The sequence below is a fragment of the Phoca vitulina genome, unplaced genomic scaffold (assembly GCF_004348235.1).
Source record: "Phoca vitulina isolate PV1807 unplaced genomic scaffold, GSC_HSeal_1.0 scaffold1, whole genome shotgun sequence".
In the NCBI taxonomy this organism is placed as follows: domain Eukaryota; kingdom Metazoa; phylum Chordata; class Mammalia; order Carnivora; family Phocidae; genus Phoca; species Phoca vitulina.
Window position 1 is genome coordinate 12,550,230 of NW_022589704.1, and position 5,781 is coordinate 12,556,010.

Below are 5,781 nucleotides of genomic sequence, written 5' to 3' on the forward strand. Positions count from 1 at the left end.
ATGCCTGTGTTTATTACTGGGTTCCCTATTCTGTTTGATTGATCTGTATGTCTGTTTTTATGCCAATAGCACAGTGCTTTGATTACTATAGTTTTGTTATATAGTTTGAGATCAGGAAGCAATACCTCTAACTTTCTTTTTTCTCTATATTGCTTTGAAAATTTGTAGTCTTTCATGTTTTCCTTTTGGGTTGTTTTAGTATCATTTGTTACATTTTTTAATCATTTTGTTCAAGAATAACATGGAAGTAATAGAGTGCACAAATCTTAAGATTTACAATTTAATAAATTTTTATGATGTGAATACACCAGATATAACATTACCAGTGACCAGAAAATGCCCTTGTACCAACTCCAGTTAATACCTCCTCCTAACAGCAGCTATTTTCTTGAGTTCTATCACATTTGATTAGGGAATTTCTTGTGAATATGCTTTCTTTTATGTTGGGCTTACTTTTTTCTCAATGATATATCTTGAGATTCATCCATGGTATTGTATGAAGCAGAAGTTTTTTCCTTTTCATTGATGTATGTTACTCTAATGTGTGACTATACCATGATGGGTTTATCCCTTCTACTGTTGATAGACATTTGATTATTTCCAGCTTTTGACTCTGATGAATAAGAACTATAGGCACTTTATTCATGTATATTTTTGCACATAGGTACTTGTTTCTGTGGGTGGACAGTTAGGACTGGACTTCCTGATTCACAAGGCATGCATATGTTCAGCTTTAGTAGATATTGATAAATAATTTTCTATCAGTTGATACTTTGTCAGAGAAACCAAACTATTATGAGTGATACAGAATAAGAAATTTATTATAGTAGTTAGACTTTACTCATTAGTTGAAGCTGGAGAAGCAGTCTATTGAGGATGCTGTCATGTATAGAGTTGAGCTCCAAATCACTCAAAGTCAGCCAGATCAGCAGCTGGGAAAAAAGTTGAATTCAGAAGAGAATAATAACAAACTGGAATTCACAAGGAAGAACTAGAACCCTTGAGGAAATGTTGGAACCCTTGAGAAAATCTCTAACTTGTTAGGAAAAGGCAAAACCTGTTTTTTGTCACTGACCATCTCCAATCTTGATGATGTGGATCATCTATAGGAATAGCTAGCATTGTTTGCCATGGAGGTGCACACATATTTGGCCCAGACCTTGGAGAGGCTGAAGGAAGAGATCACCCAGAGCTGACAAACTGTGAGTGAGCTGGAGATCAGTGACAACACATAATAACTGCCACCATGCCTGACTTCCTGCAATGACCCTCAGAGCAAAAAGGCTATGACTCCTGATTTACTCCTGTCTTCTAATATCACTTGTAATGTCTTTTCTGGTAATGTTAACCAAGAATCCTATGAGAAAAGAACTTCTATAAAACCTAGTTTCAGCTTAGTTTAGTCAACAAAGGACAAAGCCACCCTTGTCATCTTGACATCCATACATACCTTTTCTAACTATACTTAACTTTTTTTTTTAACTACCCTTAACTTCTTTTAAAAAAAGAAAGAAAAATAATCTTCCTACCTAATGGAATTCAACTATCTTAATGCAACTCAAAATGTGCTATCCATCTCCTCAAACAACATAAAATCCTTTAATTTATTTTTTTAGGTTGTGTTATTTACTCTTCTAGTTGAATTACATGCTTATCTTGAAATTCTGAACTTAAATCCTCAGATATAAGTTCAATGTCTGTGAATATATCTTATGGGAGGTGGTTGAGAAATGCAAGAGAAAAAAAAAGTTGATTAATATTTATACAAATAGAGTCACATCAAAATGAAGAAGGAATATTCATAACTTTCATAGACTTCATTTCCACAACTAGCCACATCATTGCAGCTCATATCTTTCAGCCTCATACTTAATTTTACCCTTAGTGAGCACTCAGCTGGTCATAGTTCCCTACTTGCTGTGGTGACTTAAACTTTTATTCCTAAAGGATCTGGGCTATTTACAGTCTTGCCTTTATTGGGTTATAATTTCCCACTGATTTTTTTCCTTTCCAAGGTTTTATTTAAATTCCAGTTAGTTAACATACAGTGTAAATTTAGCTTCAGGTATACAATTTAGTGATTCATCACTTCCATACGTCACCCGGTGCTCATCACAAGTGTGCTTCTTTATCACCATCACCATCCCCCAGCTCCCTTCCCCTCTGGTAACCATTAGTTTGTTCTCTACAGTTAAGAGTCTGTGTCTTGGTTTTCCTCTCTCTTCTTCTCCCCTCTGTGTTCATTTATTTTGTTTCTTAAAGTCCACATATGAGTGAAATCATTTGGTATTTGTCTTTCTCTGACTGATGTAGCATAATACTTACTAGCTTTATCTGATTGTTGCAAATGGCAAGATTTCATTCTTGCTTTATGGCTGACTAATATTCCTGTGTGTGTGTGTGTGTGTGTGTGTGTATCTGTGTGTGTATACCACATCTTCTTTATCCGTTCCTCAGTCGCTGGGCATTTGGGCTATTTCCATAATTTGGCTTTTGTTGATAATGCTATAAGCATCAGGGTGCATATATCCCTTCAAACTGGTATTTCTGTATCCTTTGGGTAAATATCTAGTAGTGCAATTGCTGGATTGTAGGGTAGCTCTATTTTAAAATTTTTGAGGAACCTCTATACTCTTCTCAAGAGTGGCTGCATGAGTTTACACTCCCACCAGTAGTGCAAGAGGGTTCCCCTTCTTCTGCATCCTTACAAATAACTTGTTTCCTGTGTTGTTAATTTTAGCCATTCTGACTAGTGTGAGGTGATATCTCATTGTAGTTTTGATTTGTATTTCCCTGATGATGAATGAGGTTGAATATATTTTCATATATCTTGGCCATCTGTATATCCTCTCTGGAAAAATGTGTATTCACATCTTCTGTCCATTTCTTAATGGATTATTTGTTTTTGGGGTGTTGAATTTGATATGTTTTTTATAAATTTTGGATACTAACCCTTATCAGATATGTCACTTGCAAATATCTTCTCCCATTCCGTAGGTTGTCTTTTAGTTTTGTTGATTGTTTCCTTTGATGTGCAGAAGCTAAGCTAATATCATCCACGATGGGGAAAAAGAGCTTTTCATCTATGGTCAGGAATAAGACAGAGATGTCCACTCTCAACACTGTTATTTAACATAGTACCAGAAGTCCTAGCCACAGCAATCAGATAATACAAAGAAATAGAACACATCCAAATTGGCAAGGAAGAAGTCAAACTTTCACTATTTGCAGATGACATGATACTTTATACAGAAACTCAAAATGGGGTGCCTGGGTGGCTCAGTGGGTTAAGCATCTGACTCTTAATTTCAGCTCAGGTCATGGCCTCAGGGTAGTGAGATCAATCCCCGCATCAGGCTCCAAACTGAGTGCAGAGCCTGCTTGACATTCTTTCTCTCCCTGTCCCTCTGCACCTACCCCCATCCCACTCATGCTTTCTATCTATCTCTCTCTCAAAAAAAAAAAAAAAAGACTCCACCAAAAAATTGCTAGAACTGGTACACAATTCAGTCAAGTTGCAGGATACAAAATCAATGTATAGAAATCTATTGTATTTCTATACACCAATGTTGAAGCAGCAGAAAGGGAAATCAAGGAATCAATCCCATTTACAACTGCGCCCAAACCCATAAGATACCAAGGAATAAATCTAACCAAAGAGGTAAAAATCTGTACTCTGAAAACTATAAAGCACTGATGAAAGAAATTGAAGATGACACAAAAAAATGGAAAAACATTCCTCACTCATGGACTGGAAGAACAACTATTGTTAGAATGTCTATATTATCCACTGATTTTAATGACAGGACATAGGTGTGTTAAGAGGCACTCAGATGATATTCTGCATTCCAGACCCCCATTGTTTAGTAATAATACAATTTCCTGTTGATAATTAGGATCGATTACTACAGATAGTAGAGCAACTATTGAATCACTGCCATGGAAGCTTAAAGTGCCCAGCTATCAATTTTAACTTTCCAGTTTAATGGAACCATTACTATGCCCCCTGGTGTAAGTATACACCTTTTGGGAGCTCTAGACCTTGTGATATACATTAGCCCTATATTATAGTCACTGGTCACATGGGAATGTTTACATTAAATTTAAATTACTTTAAAATAAAAAAAATAAATTAATTTAAATTAAATACATTTTAAAATTTATTACTGCAGTTGCAGTAGCCATATTTCAAGATTTCAATGTGGCTCGTGTCTACATATTGGACTACACAGATATAGAACTGCACTAGATAGTCTAGAGATCAGCAGAATCCAAAATTTTGTTGACAGAAGCAAAAAATTTCACTAGAGGAATACAAAAGCTAATGGTGAGAAGAGTCTCCCTTTCCATGCATTGATTCTTGGACCAATGAATTTTGACTAGAAAAAGCAGTACTACATAGAGGTTGCTGATTTACAACATACATGGCATCCTGGAGGACCCGATTTCAGATGTTCGCACCAATTTAATCCATAATTGAGTCTTTAAAAAGCCATTCCACCGTGCTATTAGTAAAGCTCCTTCAGGATGATGGGAGAGATGGTAAGAGACTGTGTCCCTGATCAGAGCAAAGCTGTGTCGAATACAATGATGTTGAATAAGGTTTTCAATAAATCTTTCAATGAAGATTTTTGGCAGAAGACTTACGGGCAAAAAAGGACAATCCATAATCAGAGTGTCTATTCTAGTGAGAATAGTACTGCTCTTTCCACTGTAGAATGGTCCAATGTAATCAACCTGTACCAGTTTACTGACTCATGTCCTTGGGAAATGGGGGGGATGGTGCAATACTGGGGATTCAGCATTTGTTCTACTGGTGGCATTTTGGGCATTCAGCAGTGTCTTAGCCAAAATTGTGTCAGTGGTGGTAACTTATGTGTTTGAGCCTATGTGTAAAGTTTACCCCTGAAATCATAGCTATTTTGTTCAAGGATCTATTGGACATGGATCTACTGGACAGCAGCGTCTGCAGAAATCTGACTGACCTCCATAGAATGGGTCATATTGTCTAGATGATCATTAAAATCCTCCTATTTGTGCTTGCTTTGGCAGCACATATACTAAAATTGGAACGATACAGAGAAGATGACAGACAAATTCATGAAGCGTTCCATATTTTTAATATCTACCATTTATATTGACATGGATGGAACTGGAGGGTATTATGTTAAGTGAAATAAGTCAATCAGAGAAACACAATTACCATACGGTTTCACTAATATGTGGAACATAAGGAATAGTGTAGAGGACAATAGAGGAAGGCAGGGAAAACTGAATGGGAAGAAATCAGAGAGGGAGACAAACCACATGAGGCTCTTGATTCCAGGAAACAAACTGAGGGTTGCAGAAAGGGAGGTAGGTGAGAGGATGGGGTAACTGGGTGATGGGAATTAAAGAGGGCACATGATATGATGAGCACTGGGTGTTATATTCAACTAATGAATCATTGAACATTATATCAAAAATTAATGATGTACTAAACCTTGGCTAATTGAAGTTAAAAAAAAAGAAAACGGAAAAAAAAATAATTCAAAAAAATCCACCTGTTTGAGGTTACTCTTTTTAAGTGTTCACATGAAGAACAACTATCTTCACAATCCATGCATGCCCATTAACAGAACTAATATTGCAATTATATCCTTTTCAAGTTCTCCACCATTCATCTAATCATTACTCACTCTCCATTAAGTAGTATAGATTCATACCACTGGTCATTTCTTTTTCCTTCCAGGCAAAGCAAACAACCAGGTACATAGCTCAAAGCTTGGTCTACTGGAGGAT

At 36.3% G+C, this 5,781-nt stretch overlaps 1 pseudogene; it reads left to right on the plus strand.

Annotated features, from left to right (window-relative positions):
• The first annotated feature begins 5,036 nt into the window (after window positions 1–5,036).
• Window positions 5,037–5,120, plus strand: LOC116638130 (annotated as a pseudogene).
• The last annotated feature ends 661 nt before the right edge of the window (window positions 5,121–5,781 follow it).